This window comes from Halictus rubicundus, chromosome 5, assembly GCF_050948215.1.
Source record: "Halictus rubicundus isolate RS-2024b chromosome 5, iyHalRubi1_principal, whole genome shotgun sequence".
Taxonomy (NCBI): Eukaryota; Metazoa; Arthropoda; class Insecta; order Hymenoptera; family Halictidae; genus Halictus; species Halictus rubicundus.
The window spans coordinates 4,247,346-4,266,191 of record NC_135153.1 but is presented as its reverse complement, the minus strand read 5'-3'; positions in this window follow the sequence as shown (position 1 = coordinate 4,266,191).

Below are 18,846 nucleotides of genomic sequence, written 5' to 3'. Positions count from 1 at the left end.
CGCAAGGGCTGTTGCCCGTTGGGATGGCAACGTCGCATTGCAGCGTTGAGGCTGCGGTCGATGCCGCCGCCGCGATGGTGGCGGCGTATCAGCGTGCGAGGTTGCCGTTCCTCGACACGTTCGTAGCCTGCCTATCCTCTTCTTGCTCTCTCTCTATCTTTCTCTATCTCTGTATCTCTCTGTGTGTGTGTGTGTATCTTTCGCAAAACACCCCAATTTTGTTTACCAATTACTCTTCCACCGAGCACGCAACGGGTACCTCAGCCGGTGCGTTATCAGGATAAACCGTGATCGAAATCGAAAGTTATTAATAACCGTGCCCCGGCAGCGGTGTGTTTGACCTCGCCGAGTTCGAAACTGGGTAGCTTACACTCTGAAACGATGCCAAGGAAACTCGCTTCTGTATTCGTCCCTTTTGTGAACCGTCGCTTTTTCCATCGGTCCATCAAGTTACGCCGATCACCACCGGAACCGGTGAACTTCTAACGAGAGGAGCCGAGGAGGCCCGATCCGCTTCTCTTTCTCCGTACCATCCCCGTTCGGTGGCTTCCGCGGGCGCCCCGATCGGGCTGCAAAAGAGGTTCTCCGAGGTTTCCATTTCGACAGAAATTACGCCTCGAGTCGAGAAATTCGAGCTTCGACCGTTCTCGGCCGTTGTCGCGGCGCCGAGAGCGAGAGAGAGAGAGAGAGAGAGAGAGAGAGAGAGAGAGAGAGAGAGAGAGAGAGGAGGTCAGTTCCGTCGAAACGCCTAGCTGCTATTAGATTTTCTTTAGAGCTTCTCGGTCCTGCCCGGGTCTATTTTCATAGATGTTGTTCGCGGAAATGAATATCACCGAGCCATCCTCGGACCGCTACGATTATTGTCATTACGCAACCTTGTCCACTCCGCAAGATCTCAAGGTGAACAATCCAGATACGTTCGCTACATTATCGGTAGCATCCCTTCCTTTCAACGCAATAAACGCGTGAACAAAACCCCGGGGGGCGCGGTGCTAACCTTTCGCGGAGTTAACCTTTCAATTATTTTCAAAGATCATTCGAGTATGCCGGGTTGAAATTAGACCGGGTTAATCGGGCGAGCGACAAAAATCGTCGCAACGTGGGCAGTGCCGGCTCAAGTCGAGCGGTAAAAATTTTGGGGCCCTCGAACTCAGGTTGGGAATAGAAGTTGCAAGAAAACTCCCGTAAAGTTATTAATAGACTCCGGATCTTTCCGCAAAATAAAAATGTTGTGCATCGATTGCGAGAAACAGCAGCCAAGTGAAAAGATCTTTCATTCCGTAATGATTTTAGTAAGTTGAAAATGATACATTTGTATTTTTAAACATATCTTAATCTTTTCGCTATTTTAAATTGTACCTATCCAGTTTTGTCGTAAATCCATAAAATCCGGTCTAGTTAATTACAAAAAGGGGGCCCTACGCGGCCGCTTACCGTTGAACCCGTTACAGTGAACTCCCGTTGTAAGTCGGTGCAAGCTTCGCGGTTGAAAGTCATCGGACCTACCCACACCACCGCAGGGTATGCGATACGTGTCCGTTTCTCCGTGCAACATTGTATCAGAGAAAGACATTTTCTCATGCTTCTTGTCACTGTCCGTCTCTCTGTCATAAACCTATGACATAGAGCCGGATAGCGACATTTGCGTTTCGGCGAGAACCTCAGATTTCGTCTAAATGTCTCTCGCCGGAACCGCGCAACTGACTTATAACGAGAATTCACTGTACCGAGCGGTGGGGCGATATCGCGGAAAGCGGACATTGGTCGGATCGAGAAAGAAACACGTGGAAAGGAAGGAGAGGAGCGGATTCCAGTCGAACGACTCGTCGGTGGCACCGTTCCGGCGAACATGACCGGTCGACTCACCCCCTCGGCCATCCCTCTTTCCCGTCGTGCCACCCCCGAGCTTCGACTTTGTACTCTCGGCAGCCTCCGGTTGCTCCGCAGTAGATCGATAACGGCAACCGCGCTCTCGTTCTCGCACGACTCGTGCTCTGATATATGTATGTGGAAGCCGGGCACACGTTGCTGGAAAATCGCAGAGAACGCCTCTCTCTCTCTCTCTCTCTCCCTCTCTCTCTCTCTCTCTCTCTCTCGGCCGGGGGTTGAAGAGAGAAAAGACGCGGATGGCGAACGGGGGTGGGGGGAGGGGAAGGAGAGACACACACACACACACACGGCTCTCAGCATCTCGAGGCCGTTCCCAGGGCTGTAGACGACTGTTCCGTGCCCCCGAAAATTCATGGTTCGGATTTCCCGCGGAATTCTTTTATCGGGAGGATTCTCGGTTCTTTCTCCGCAGCTCGGATCTAGTATAGCTGAGGGGGAGGGGATGGGGTGGGGGGGTTAGCTCGTAGCGCGTGGATCCACGGTCTCGTTACGTAAGAGAGAGAAGAGACTGACTATGTCTTCGATGTAACATGTACTCGAGAAACGGGAATCAATGTCGTCGGACGAACGCTAAGTGTATCTACAATATCGCGTTGTCTTAGGCGAGCTAGGACGCCGCACAGCGCCGCGCCGGTCGGAAGTGTCGATCGCGCGCGCTGGGAAAATGTCTAACGTTTCTTCTTTAGAGGTCCTGCTCGAACCTCGAGCAGATCGTCTTGGGCTCTAATCGGAGGACAGAAGAGCGTCTGGGGAGGGGGTTGTTGATTCGAGGGTGTTCTAGAAACGAAAGACCTTCGATTTCGAACTGATCTATTCGTAGGATTCGGACACGGTTTCCCCGTCTTTTCAGTTGCTTTCGGGAATTTTCATTAGGCGCGCGAGCTAGAGGATTTCATACGTTTCGCCTCCGAAAAGAAAGAAAATAAAATTGTGATAATTCCGTGGCGCGGGATAAGAGATTCCTCGAATATTCTCTTTGTCGCGCGACGATCGAATACATTCTAGCAGCACCCACCCAAGAATTCGCTTCCCGACCGTCTCTGGCGATACTTCGAACTCACCCCCACGCGATAAATATTTCATGCAGGCTGATCCTCGACGAACGACTGTGTAACTTTCCCGGTAGTCCCGAGACGAGGATGCGAAAGCGTTTTTCTTTTTAGTTTACCTTTTCTCGACTTAAATAAGAGGTCGATCTAATGTCTCTGCCAAGCTATTATAGCGTAAGGAACGATCCGTATTTCGGTGTCGCAAAAATCTCGGTGCAAGCAGGAGTCTGTCGACGTTCATCATGGACGAGAATGTCGATTTAGGCTCGTTACCGACGGGGTCAACGGACAGAGTAAAATGGTGTCCTCGGTTCTTTTTCCAACGGATTTTCCCAGGTCCGGGTCTCGTTAGAATGCGGCCGCGTCGCGGGACGGTCCTGCTTCGATTTCATGGTCGCCGGCTGCCGCTCCGCGATCCTCAATCTGGATCGTCCGATGATCCGAGCGAAGCCTTAGAACGACCACGGCTTGCCCCCACGCGAAACCGGTAATCGCGATCTCTCGTGGACCTCTAGACCGGGCACTCGTTCATCCGCCACGTTTCATTAACAGGCTGTGTGCTTCTATTGCGCAACAAAAGCTCTCGACGTTAATTTCGTGCGGTAGGGAATTTCGCTTGTGCCACTTGTACTATTACTTTAGGCTGTACCAAACACTGTTAACTATCTTGTATTTCTTTTTAATTAATATTAGTTTGTCCGGAAAGTTCTTTCCGTGTTCGTCGATTCGTAAATATCATCGGAGTTGTATCATATTTGGTATCATTTTAATTAGAAAAATGTCGCGAATATGTTGGCGAAAGTCCTATAGAAAAATAACGAAAAATAAAGTTTTATTATTGGTTTAGTAATGGTCTCCTTAGTATCGGAGCTTCGTTGCCCCTCACGGGGTATACACCGCGGCAGTGGGGATAGTTCTGGGACTTTTATCGGCTAGATATTTCAGACATATATCAAGTAAAGACTGTATTATTTGTTCCTTTCGCCAAAAAACTTTCTTCGCTATAGAAAATTCGTACCAGTTAATGAGATGAAAAACCGCCTCCAAGAATATTTTAACAGTAAGCCAAGGGAATTTTGGAAAAGTGGCATTACGAGGCGTCCGGATCGATTATTACTCAAGAATAGTACATAGAACGCAAAATATTTTATACTTAACGCCTATTAAAAAAACGAAAAGAACTTTTCGGACAATCTAATATCTTTTTTCTTACAGTTTGTATTAGGTCGTTGCATATGAAGTGTTCCAATCAAGAAATGCTATTATAATCTACACGTTTATTATATATTATTTAAAGGTACAATGATCTTTCAAGTCCTATCTTCAGTTACTATTTACATATCCAACTTTATTTTTAAATAAAGTTTATTTCACTATCAACCGAGTTTATACGAGTGAGAAAATAATCATATTCGCAACGACGTTATACGTTTCGCCAAAAGTTGGTAGTAAACGAACGCACTGTTATAATCAATGATAGACAAAGCTCAATGACAGTCTCATAAAAGAGGAACGCGAACAACCAAAAATTCAAGTTTTGCCGTAGGACTATAATCAATGTGTTTCATTTAGAGAAAAGTTACTGTTATGCATTTCACATGCAACAACTTGATACAGTGATATCTCTATATATGCCGCCAAGGCCTGTATGATAAACGTCGAAGAATTATTCCGACTATCACTGGGTGTACCCCGTGAGGGGTCAAAGAATTGGAGAGGAGTATAAACATAACAGGGCTCGGGTATGTCTCCTAGACGATATACGACGCTGGCAAGATCCGTGTCGTCGACATATGTCGAGAATTCACTGTATTTGCATATTGGAAAATATTGGCGATCGCATTTCCCTGTTTCGCTCTATCCAGTTGCGCGTCGTCACGGTTGGAAGTTCTTCTGCCTGTTTGGCCACAATCAACGTCTTTAATTACGCAACGTCCATTGTTGTCCATCGGGACTAGTGATCCCGACCTTCATTCATTTCGACGGTGACCTCCACAGCGGGGTACAACACGTTTTTCTGCAACGACCTATGACACTTTTGATTTTCATGCTCGCCGGGATTCCGCGTATTTATATTGCACCCTCTCCACGGTAGATTCGCGTTCCCCCATTCTCGTTCTTCTTAAAGGGCGCGGAATGCTGTTGGGCAGACAGAAGGGACGATATAGGGCGTAACTGTTTTGCGAGACTAGTAAATGGTTCGTTGTTCCGTCCCGCTCTCTCGTTCTCTGGCCCCTGCTATTTCTCCCTTTCTTTTCCACCGTTCATCCCCCTTTTCTTCTCTCGTTGGCCCTCGCCGGCCGTCTCTCTCTCTCTCTCTTTCTCTCCTCTCTTCTCGGTCGATAGCTCGCGAGGGTCGCGGAGACGCGGCGACGCCCTGCCTCGACCACCCTCTTACAACTTCCCCAGTGACTCTCAATCCCGATCGAATCGATGATCGACGGAGTCGACGTTGATTGCACGCGTAATTACCGGCAGCGGCGATTCACAGGCGCCCAACAACCGGCTGGATTCTGTTTTCCGACGCGTCTCCGAGATTCCCGCGAGCCGAGGAACCCGTTTTTCGAGATTCTCCGACGCTATCTTCGACCACTTTCCCGGCTATCCACTTGTCCTCGCTAGGTTTCTTCTTCTTCTTCTTTTTTTTCTCCACCGTCTACAGAAGGGTGTTTTTAGAGACGTGTCTGTTCCGTGACGGACGACGCTCCTTGATCTGCTGGCAGCATCGAGAAACTCTCTCGCGAGACGTAGCTTTGTCTGGCAACGGTCTGCTCGCCGCTAGCAGTGGTTCTCAATCAGTTCTCGAAACCATCGGATCGGCCAACAAAAATAATGTACTCTTTCAGATAGAAGGCGCTGGTAGTAGGCGCGTATCTAAGGCTTCGTACGGACCTAAACATTTCGACGAACATTGCGCCGAACAGCGAACGGAACGCAAAGTCGACATTAGTTTCGGCGAACGGATCGGAGAATCGACATTAACCCTTTCGTTACCGTCGACGAGATATCTCGCTACCACTACGTCGCGTATACGAAGCTTTGGACATTTCCCGTCAAAACGCTCGCTACTCGACACCATGAACGAGGTATCTCGCGTTGCAATTTCTGTTGCGTGCTGCTATGGACGAGATTTCTCGCATCGCAAGTCCTGCTACGCGATGCTATGAACGAATATGTTTTGTATCTATCCTTCAATATCTGCGTACCTTTGCTTCGATATCTATCCTTCGGTATTTACAGTACAATGTCACTTATTCGATATATTTAGTGAGACTAAAAGAATGCAAGAAAGATAACAAGATACTTTTAGTATTTTCTCTTCAATTCTGTCCAATAGGAATTTTTTCAAAATTTCTTTTTCTCTCCATGCGATAAACTAATTGATCTAACGCCTCAAAAAATCCAAGTCGTATGGTTCAGTCTTAAAGAAGTTGTCATCCTTTTAAAACTGTCCGAATATTATTGCGAGCAACTATAGATTACATTCAAAAACCAGAAGCATATGATCCTCCAGATATATTTGGCACTTTTTTCATCTTCGTAGGACAAAGTGAATCAGATGTTTTATGGAAAGTGTTTAAGTTAATTTTGCAAAAACTTCTAAAATACAGGTTTAACCTGATGTTCGCTTACGTTGGTTTCATTACGTACATATTGTCGGTCCAAGCAAGTGGCATCAAATCAATTTCCCATCTTCTGTCACACAACTTCAAGTTAGGGTATAGCATAACCAATGACGAGTATATTCGGGTAAGATAGATAAATTGAAGATCTTCGTGCACATATGGCTCATGCAAATTTTTAAATTATAATGTTTCTTATGTATCTAGTGAGATACTCCAATTGATTTAAATAAATGCAATGTTTTCATAGCAAGGGCGCAATGTTCGTCGAAATGTTCAGGTCTGTACGAAGCTTAACGTGTACAGTGAATTCTCGATATATGTCACTATGTGTCATATGTCATATGTCATATGTTCACACTCCTCGGCGTCCGAGACCTCTCGAGCTTCGCGGCTCCTCGCAGGGTACACCACGCGGTAGTGGGGATAATTACGCGACATTTATCATCCAGGCCTTGGCGACATAAATCGAATTTTCTGTCCCAGTTCGTCGCGACAGTTATCGCGGAAGAGTCGTCGGTCGGACGAGAACGTGAAATCGGTAAAGAGAATTCGCGAACGATCGTCTTGCCAACACCGAGACCCGTCGTGGCACGAGCACGTTTGAGTTTCCCGCGACCAACAATCGTCTGCGGGAACGTGTCGATTCGAATCATCATCGTGAACCGGGTCCCATGACCCCGTCACTGTCCAGATTCCACTACCGAGAGGAAGGATTAAAAATAAAATATATATATATATTATATAACGTATAGAGCTATATACATATATAAATATATGATATATATATATATACACATATATGTCATATACAGATATGACATATTTGTCATATACGGATATGTCATACATGTCACATATCATATATGTCATATATAGATATATATGAAATTAATCGAACGACTCGAACGACGGATCGGCGAGGATCGCGAATCGTCGACGGTCTCTCGGTCGAGTCACACGTTCGCGGAAGTATTCACAAGCATTACTAGGTATTAGATAGAACACTCGGTACTCGCGGTACGTTTTCGATCGCATAGAATTAACGCACGCGGTTCAGCGCCAAAAAAGCAAAAAATTTATGAAAAGAGAGACTCGCGAAAACGTAGAGCTGGCTTCCGCCAGAGATATCCGGAAGGTGCGGCGAAAAAAATGAATTTAATATTAAGCAAATGCATAATTGTATTTAAAAAAAAATGGATATATATATATATATATAAATATGAAACAAAAATATATATATATATTAAAAAAAATTACATATTATGTATGTAAATTATAAGGCGCGTATTACATAGATATTTATATATACATATTATATATATATATATGATTATTAAGTCATAATTATTATTATTATTATATAGCATAGAGCCGTGACCTCTGGTGAAAACGAGGTTTTTTCTATTTTATTATGATAACGATCCTAGACGATAGTAGATTTTGTCTGTGCGACGGATTTTCGACTAAAATGAAATTATGGGAAAAGATAATGGAGAAGGGGAGGGAGCGAGACAGAGAGACGAACGTACCCAAATATACACATATAGAGAGTAAACGGTTGTATTTGTCGTGTTGAAATTAAAAAAAGGGAAAAAAAAGCGGAGAGGACCTGGACTCGAGTCGCATACGACACACACACACGCACGCACACACACACACACACACACACATACACACGTCGCTCATACAGGTACACAGGCATGTACACACATTTATATGTAAACTGTATCGTTCCAAATGCATCTACGTATATATTATATATCATATATAAACATTCACAAGTCATTCGAATGGAGAGGCGTTAACGCGATAATCGCGATCGTTCACGAGCGACAACTTAAAAAACAAAAAAGATATTTACGGTGAGAAAGAGAAGAAAGGGTGAGGGGGAGGGAGAGGTGGGGCGAGAGAGTAGTGAGAAAGATCGAAACGCGATATTAATCTTGAATTAATTAACGAGTCGAAGGGGAAAGTGTGCGCGAGAGAGAGAGAGAGAGAGAGAGAGAGAGAGAGAGAATCGTGGAACACGCGGAGGAACGAGAATTACTTAAAGAGTAAGAGAGCTAATGCCGACGAGAGAAAGGGAGTGAGAGAAAGTAGCGCGACAGTGAGAGAATGCGAGACACTGAGAGCACGTGATAGAGAATAATAATTAATTTTATACATTTTCGTGAACGTTGTGAAATGCTCAAACAAAACAAAATAAAAGAGAGAAAGAGAGAAAGAGAGAGAGAGAGAGAGAGAGAGAGAGAGAGAGAGAGAGAGAGAGAGAGAGAGATAGAGGAAAGAGTGAAATCTTATCTGTCGTATAATTACCGAACTGGCGCGCGTGGCTCATTTCAAAGTTGGACACGTGATTCGCGTTGGTCTCGGATCGATCGGGCTCGATCACCGGCGTTCGAGGGCGTCTCGGCGAACGATGGCGGACCGAACAAAAGGGGGGAGCTCGAGCACGCGAACAGGCCGGGAGCACAAAAGACACGAAAACGGCAACGACTACATACATACACGCCGGCAAACAAGACCGCGTTTTAATCGAAACGTCGAAAGATGTCTTCGTCGTGAGATCGGGGATCGCCGGCGCTCCGTGCTCCAGCCCCGCTGCTCGACAACGAACGGAAACACCGTGAGACACGAACGACAAATTCTAGACGGGACAGAGAGAGAGAGAGAGAATCGACTAGTTTCGAGGTCATCGATCCCTCAGCCATCGGCGGCTGGCCGACACCCTAATCTTGTCCCTCCTCGTGCAAATCCGAGGCGATTTCTATACGAGACAACGGAGGCTGATACCACAGGGGTCTAACCGACGCCATTTTCAACGGCGCGGCCCGCCGTCGCGTCGAGTCCTATTGTTTTTGTTCGTCGCGCCAGAAGTAAGCCCGACGAGAACGATCACCGCCATTCCGCGCGCGGCTAGACCGCCGCCATATTGTCGTTCGCGCGACTCGCTCTCGCGAACACGCTCCTCTTTTCCCCATCCCCGTACGAAGATCAATCGATACGGGTGATGAGAGGCTCGTGTCCGCGGAGAGATCGAGAACAGGGAAGATGATCTCATAACGGTCCGGTTGCGTTCCGTCGCTAGCTGTAGCCGCGATAGGTCGGTACGGCCGTGTTATTTTGCCAAACCGTTTTGGCAGCGGACTTTGTCGGCCCAACAAACGCACAATTAAGGAACGAACTACGAAACGCTGGACGAATAACATGTACGAGCTTGACGGGGGGAGGGGGGAGGGTATGCGACAGACACGGGGATCGAACGGGGAAACGTCGACAGGTACAGTGAATTCTCGATATATGTCAACGACATGGGTCGTGCCAGTGTCGTGTATCGTACAGGAGACACACCCGAGTCATGTTTACACTCCTCGGCGTCCGAGGTCTCTCGAGCTTCGTGGCCCCTCACGGGATACGTCCCGCGGTAGTGGGGATAGTTCCGCGACGTTTATCATCCAGGCCTTGACGACATATATAGAGAAATCATTGTATTTCATTCGGTGTGCGTTCGTCGAATCACTCTTGCACGCCTGGCGATCCGAGATGAAAGAAACGACGAACAGCGACGGGCGACTGTTGCTCGGAGACGGAGAGGAGAGGAGAGGAGAGGAGAGGGTTGGATAAGATTAAAAATGAGAAGAATATGGGACGAAAGATTAGGAATGATCACGGTGAAGGGGAGATGGAACAGATCGACGAGAGAAGATGAGAAAATTATTAATACAAAATATTAATACCTAAATGCCCGGTTTATTTTTATATTTATTTTTCGATCTATGAAACGTTATAAAAGTTTAAAAGTAATATTTAAATCTAAATATATATGACGATAAATATTATATACCTACGCTCTGTGTATGATACATAAATATATATTATATATATTGACTTTATGATTATTACGATAATAATGACGGATGATTAAGTATTATCCAGGACTGCACCGTATTGTAATTTGGTACGATGCCATTACAGATTTATATTAACCGCGTAACGCTTCCCGAAACTAAACGGAAGGGTTATGGTCCTAATTACGTATCCCTGCATCCCCGCCTCCCCAGCTCCCTTCCCCTCCACCCGAGAAAAAAAACGAGTCTACCATCTCCCTTAATTAATTCGTAATTAATCCCTAAGTGCGAATTATAGAGACATCGACCCGCTCGTGTAACATTCCCGACGTAAAGCTATATCGTAGATTATGAAAATCCTAGTTGCCGTAAACATAAACAGGTACCATATACAAATATATATATATACATATATGTATATATGTATATGAATATAAATACATGTATACATATATACTTATATATATATATATATACATAAATACATTATATGATATGCATACATACGTACATACATACATATACATATATATTTATATCAGTGTAGTGTGGTTAATCTCTTAAAAGAAAGGCGCACCCCGTGGACCGCCATAGGTTTTTAATTAACGTAACTAATGTTAGGGGATGTCCTCCAAATGGTCGGTTAACAGCGTCATAGCAATAAATGGAAACTAATGGCGTTGGGAAAGAATCTGAAATGGCCGTCGTCTAGTCGGGTTTTAATTACAAGTAACGCAACACGACGAAATGTAAAGCGAGCATGTTCATGCGATTGAGAAAAAAAAGACAAGAAAAAAAAAAAAAGAAGAACATTTATTCGGAGAATGCGTGCAGCGAAACCTTTGTAATACAAATTGGTCGTTTGAAATCGAGCAAAAATAAAAAAAAAAAAGAAGAAAAGAATCAGCATAATTAAGAGAAAATCGAAGGAGAGACAACGCAAAAATATGTAATTTCTTAATAATGTACACATCACATAATATATATAAATATATATATATATATTTTATAGTTTGTTTTATCAAAGTTGAAATGTTCAAATGGTTTTATGATTGTGTTCCGATTGTAATTGATTTAATGTGTGCGTTGAATTAATGTCAATTATACGTCTGGACAAGCAGTCAGGCTTATATAATTACGTTAATTAACAATAATTACATTATTATGGCCAATAGACTGCGGATTTTATGCATTTATAAACAAACAAGCAAACAAAAAAAAAAAAGTATGTAAAACCCAATGAATCGCAAAATATCGAAAGAGTTTCATAATAAATATCAATAAAGTTTCTTATCTTATTTTGAACCATTCAACAACAATTCTCTGTACGATCGATTCAATTCTTCCGCTGGCTCCGCGAAAACGGTAATGAAACCTGTCGGCGATAGTTCACCGGTTCGACTCGAATCTGTCTGTCGAAGAGGTAAAACGTTGCCCTGTGAATTCGACGCGCGAGGCGAGCAGGGAGTCCGAAATTGGAGTTTGAGTTTTCCCGGGGTGGGGGAAGGAGCGAAAAACAAAACAAAACAAAACAAAAAAAAAAAGAACAAAAAAGAAATCACCGGAAGTCGTCTCGTTCCGCAGGATTCTTTCCCAATCGTCTAGTCTCGTTGTTGTCATTAATCGCGGAGCATCGCAGTCGATCGCCGGGGGTCGGGTCACGCGGCCGATTTTCGCCGAGCTGTACCGGCGAGCTCAGCCGTGAAACGAACACGCCGTGGAACGCCAGCGGGTACAGCGGGTACAGCGGGTACAGCGAGTAACGAGGCCGGAACGGTAGGAATTCGTTTACCGATACATCCGTTCCCTCGTTGCCAGAACTGGATGACGATCGAGTGGCCGGCTAACCGGGCCATCCTCGGCATTCGGCACACACACTTTTCCGGCACTCGACTCGATTTCCGTTTCTCGATCATGCGGCACGGCGCACGCGGATCGCACCGGTCGCTCCAAGTGCCGGACATTTCTTTCAATTCCGAAAACGAGCCAACCATTTCCACTCGAGTCGTGCCGCCGAAAATAGCCACATTTTTGTTATTAACACGAGAACAACCGAGCGCTAAATGCGACTGGCATACATTCCCTTATGATAACAACAAAATTGCATTTACTTCGATAGAGAAGTTTATTGAAAAATGTTCTCGTGGAAACATATTTGTAATTTCAATATTTCTAAAAGAAAAAATTACGAGCAAGTCATTTTGACTGATCCGGTAGTTCTAGTGTTAAGCCATTTGCATCATAAGGAAATATGAAAAGAAGGCCTTTATCACCAAACCTTTTTTTTTTAATTATATTTAAGTACAAAAATGAGTACTAGTAAAAGAACTTCATATTTCAGCATTATAAGAAAAAATAAATTGAGCGTATACATATATACGATTCGGTGATAGTGACCAGGAAAATTGAGCGTATGTATACGCTAATGATGCAAATGGGTTAACCACCTCGAACCCTTATGGATTTATTTGGCTTTGCGTGTGTAGAATTGCAAATACATCATACAAGACATTTAAATGCACAGATTACAATCTTTGAGGAAAGAATGCATAGAAATACAAGATTTCCGATTTCGCTGTGAACTAGAAAACCAGGAGAATTAATTAGTTTTTTGAAACGGTATTTGTACAGTAGTGCACACTTAAGTGTCCGTCGCTGTCCCCCCAAATTCCAAAAGAAATGGGACCTCTGACTGAGCTTCGGGCGGACCGATTGAAGCTTGATACGCGCCTGGTATCGGCATCTCACTCACACACATCCACTATCTTTCCTTCAATCGAATTCGCAGAAGCCACCTCCTCATTTAAGCGTCCGCAGTCGGGACCGAATGTGGACATTTAACTGTGCACTAGTGTGTTTACCCCTTGCCGTGCCGATTTTGTGTTACGGCTAGAAGGATTAGAGTTTCTTTAGCCTGAATGATTGCACAGAGGTGGAAAAATTAATATTTTGGAACGAGAAGACATTTCGCAAAAGCGTGATCACTTTGCCCAACATATTGATCGTATGCATTTACTTTAATGTTCAACCTCTTAGCTAGTGATGACCAGTTAATTTGTTATTCGAGTTCGTTTTCACCTTTCAGAAATCTTCAGTTTTCAATTTTGATTATTTCAGTTTTATTTGTTTTTCACAATTAAAAATTCACCCAGTTGAAAGGCTAAAGATCGGTTACAAAAGAATAGAATTTTATGAATTGGTGAAACTGATCTCTCACAATAATAATAAGAGTGATAATAGATACTGCAGTTAGCTGTTTATTTCTTGTCAAGCTAAAAAAGAATCATAGACATTTTGCATAAAATCACTTTTGGTACTTTCAAAAACTATTTACAATACGTACATATTTACGTTTCACCTGAGGCGAGCATTGTTCAACCTAGTTAATTTTGCAGTTACGAATTACGCGGAATATCAATTCGTCTATTTGGAACAATGCCTAAACAAGATTGAATAAAATTCAGGAAATTTCGGACAGCAACGCGAAATAGCTACATCTAGCAAAACAAATGGCCCTAGAATCTAGCGATGAGCAACCGGTGGCCCGCGGGCTACAGTTGGGCCTGTAGCATACTGCTTGCGGCCCGCAGAGACCCGGCGGCCAAGGGCATTCGGGACAGAAATCGTAACTTTTAAACTAATCAATTTTCGACATAGGTACCCTAATACTTTTTTAAAGAGAATACAAAAATGCATTGATTTGTATGAAAAAATTATACGATTTCATAACAAAAATTGTAGTCACCTTCATTTTTTATTGAATAAAAGCCTTTATGCAAATTTTCATCAACATAATTTATTGTTAGCTGAACACTGAGTAACTTTAATTGGAAATATTTTTGCACTATATCATTTAATAATAGAAAATAAGAAAAACGTTTTATTCTAAATCTATGTGAGAAATTAACAAACACATAAACTACAATTATCTGACTAGCACGTTTAAGTATTTAATATTGCGTTCGTTGCGGCCCGCGCGCAGTATTAGGTTTCCACTTTTGGGTCACTGCAGTCCACGGGTTGCTCATCACTGCTCCAGATCTTGCGTTCTGTTTCACTCCGGCCAGAACGCTGGCAAAGTCCGAGAATTTGTTCAAACAAAACAACTCACGTTTCACCCGGTAATACTCAATTCCTTCCGAAATGAAAATTCCAAGAAAAATTGCCAATGTTCCATCTTCGCCGCGAATCCCAACATCGATCGAGATGCAACGACGATGACAACGGCGAGCCAATAAGTTTGTCGATTCGATTCGACGATCTAATATAAAAAAGGAAAAAAAAGAGGGAGAACGAAAGACGACCAAGTAGATACGAGGAAGGAGATAGAGGGGGAGAGAGGAAGAGAGAGAGAGAGAGAGAGAGAGAGAGAGAGAGAAAAAGAGAAGGAGGAAAACATATGCCATGTACTGCCGAACGCTACTATAGCCTAGTTACTTAAGTACGGCCTCGTGCAGGAGGAACGTGCGAGAGACGCGCGCGGATTCGTTGTCTATTTCGTGTTCGTTAATGATCGCTATGGGACGGGGAGAAAGACGGAAAGAATGTAGGGCACTGCGATGATCTCGCGTTGAACGTCGCTCGGCAGCTCTGCGAACTAGCTGGGGGATGAAAGCACGAGCCCGAGCGAGAGGGAGAGAGAGAGAGGAGGGGGTTGAAGGACGATCGAATCTGAGTAGTTGAACGCCGAAGGGAAGGAAGATGGCGGGCACTAACGAAGACGTTGGTACCGTGACGCCGGGACGTTCAACCACACGCGTTGCATATCATTGCGAAACGACAAGATCCAACGATAGGGGAAAGCTCCGGACTACGCACAGTGGCCACAGAGTCCGTCGAGGTAAATCCAGGAAAATCATTCGACAAAGAAAAACAGATAAAGTTTCAGGAATTCTTTCGTCAATTTGTAGAAAAGCAGTGAATGGTACAAAGAATGGAATTACACGATGTAGTCTCCGCTACCTTTCCGAGCCTTTACCTGAACCCACTGCAGTCTCGCACAGATCAAGACTCGTTCCCCTAATTTCCCCTTCTACCGCGCTATTCTCCACGCTTCCGCCACGTCCACGTGACGCGTACTGGCGGAGAGAGGGTAACTGTATTCCCCTCGATTCGTGCTCCCTCCCCTCATCTGCCGAAACTGGTCACAAGTCGGGGGACCAGTAACAACGGAGATTAATATTTTCTTTCAATTTCGTCAGCTACCTTCTTTCTCAGAATTTCGGAATTTCTTGGCTAGTTCGTAAACTTGCGTCTTCTTTTGTTTAATATAAACTTACGTATTTTCATATTTACGACATATTTCCTCGTGTTCACTGATTCGTGGCTTATATACTGAGTTATCTTATCAGCAATTGCTTTGTTTATATTTACCTTGCCTACATCTTACTTACGAGACTGCCCGACAAAATTCCGGATGTATCTCGACGGCTCTACGCAAAATAGGTGGCATTAATCCGGAAAATTGTAACGTCACGAAACAAATTAAAATTAGATCTTTTCGTAAGCTTGATTGAAATTGGTTGATCAGGACACAGTTTAATATCCACTCTTATTTGATAAATACGTAATGCATAGACGATTCTAAGTGAATATTTTCTGCCAATTAAAAATTGGTTTTTTCTTTGTAATAGAAGTGTTAGTATGTTAGGTTGATTGTAACGTTAAATAAACGCAGCTTTTTTTCGAAATAAAATAATCGATCAGAGTAAGCAAACTATTGGAACCAATAAACTGCGGATTTTATGCATTTATGGCAGAAATGAACATACAAAATTCAAAACTATGAAGTCATTGGGAGAATTTAAGAATACTATTATTATTATTATTACGATTAGAAAACACTACTGCTGAGATGAAGCCAAAATCAAGCAACTAGCAGGCGTAACCGCGAAACAATTTTTTGTTTTAGGAAGTCATTTCCTAATATATTGAGGAGAGTTGTTTAACGAACTAATAGATGAAAGTGCGACGTAATTAATAATAATTTAACACGTTAAGCGCTACGTCGGTCCCTGAGGACCGACACTAGGCTTTTCGTTTAGACCACGTGGCGGTCGACTCGGAGAGGTCTCACCTGTGTTTATGTCACCTGTGTTACAAACTTGCCGTTACTAGCAGCGTGAACGGAAAGTCCACAGATACAAGCTCAGCGCTTAACGTGTCAATAACGATTTCGATTCCAATTTTTGTTCAAATTACGTTCGTTTGCAATTTTGAGAACCTCCGTTCATTTAAAATTCGCTTAGACATGTCAAACTCAGGAAAAATGTTTATCTCCGTATGTTCATAAGATATTAATTGCTTAAAATCATATTCGAAATCAAATAGCAAAGTTTCAATTTCGAAACATCCCCTATGAGGGTAGTTTTTCATTTTAACAAATAAGAATTTTATTCTAGAACCCCAAAGAACTCCAGAACCATGTTCTGTTTTTAATTACTAATGTATAATTAAGAGAGGCGAGCATTTTGTCCAGCTTTCTGCGATTCTGGTCCACCGATATTAAAAAGTTGTTTAGCAACTGCAATAAGCCTTTGACAATTTTTATCTAAATAACAATTCCGAAAGAACTGATTAGAGTATGCGGCCCGAGATAACTTATTCTTCTACGAATATTATTGCTGTGGCTTTCGAAAAATCTATTAAAGTGCCGTTGACCGTTAAACTTCGATTTTCACAAGATTGTGAAGTCTTCTCCATTGGATAAAGTATTGTCGTAAAAGCGCCAATTCTCACGTGTAAAACTGATCCTTTTAATGATAAATTAATCGTAAAATACGAGACCAGAAAAATCATAAATATTGTCACAAAAAAAAAAAATCATAAATTCTCCGAATATCAGTTTGTGCGTTATGATTTTAATCGTGATCGAAATGCATGTGCGATATGTCAACTTATTGTCTAGATAGGTCGACTTTTAAGCGAATTACGTATAAGTATTTTGTGAAAATCGCGATGGCACTCGGCTATTTCGGGAATTCTCGATATATGTCACCAACACGGGTCTTGCCAGCGTCGTGTATCCTTTACGGGGTATACCCCGCGGTAGTGGGGATAATTCCGCGACGTTTATCATCCAGGCCTTGGCGACATATACAGAGAAATCACTGTATAAGGCTTTCCGTAAAAGTCCAGGTGATCGTGCGTCCTCGGACAGCAATCTTGTCGTCTCGCAATAATAAATTTCAAAGTTTGCCCGAGGGTCGGTGACGGTACTCGCGCGGAACTCGAGTTTCATCCCCGGATCGTTCGCTCGCTCACTCATTGTCGCATTGAACTTACCTAAAGGACACGGAAGAGAAACGGCAACGGCTGAGTCACGATCGACATTTTCGCGCGAATAAGGTGATATGTACACGTGAGAATACACGTGTCATATGCATCATATATATTCTATGTATACACATACACTATTTAACGTTGTACTGTATATATACATATATGTATTTATTTACGTACGTATATGATATATGATACATTACTATGATATTACGCGCATAGCTTTCGGACTGATTATCGTAACGATAGAACAAATATATACACACGTGCGCAGGCATAAAACACACGAACATGGAACACGATGAAACGACTAGACAAAAGCTAAACGCTAGAACAAATGGGACTGGGACAAAGGGCAAGTGTACACACACCGACTGTTTCGGACGAGTGCAACGTAAACAGAACAGATTTCATCCCCCAGTTGCCCCGCCCTGCGGACGGTTTTTCATGTGTCGGTTGTGTCGGTACGCGATACACTCGCTGTCACGTGATCGTTCACGATCACGCGAAATCGTTTTCGCGGGATCGTCAACGTTCGAAGAAATGGTTCGGCGTCGCGTCGCGGGGAACCGTGAATAACCGAGTTATCGCGAGTGGTTTCGACCGGGACTGTCTCGACGACGAGTTGATTTTTTGAACGATCTTCGAACCGGAAACACGCGGGCAGCAACGAACGATCAGGATCGTCGCGATCGTACTTCGTTCACGTCGCGCTCGCGGTGAAAAGCAATTTTCCTACAAATTAGAAGTATCTCCGTAGACTGTAATTGTTATTAATATTTCCTTGTCTCCCGTTCGTTACGAGTTTAAGTGAAATAATCGTGTTTACGCGGTAGCCGTATCGAGATATATCAGGGGATTGAAAAATCAATCGATCGACGACAGGCTCCGTGAACGAGAGAGAGAGAGAGAGAGAAAGGGAGAGAGAGTGTGAGAGAGTGTGTGCAAGAGAGAGAGAGAGAGCCGCAAACGAGGTCGCGTTCCGCGAAGATTCACAAACCTTGCTCAAAAATCAGCAATGATCGAATACACAAGCGTAGACGGCGCGTCCGGACCAATATCGAAAAGTATTATTTTAAACGATAGGTTCCAATAGTCGAAGCGCTGGGGTAACGATAATATATATTTTTGTAAAAAAGAAAAATGAACGCC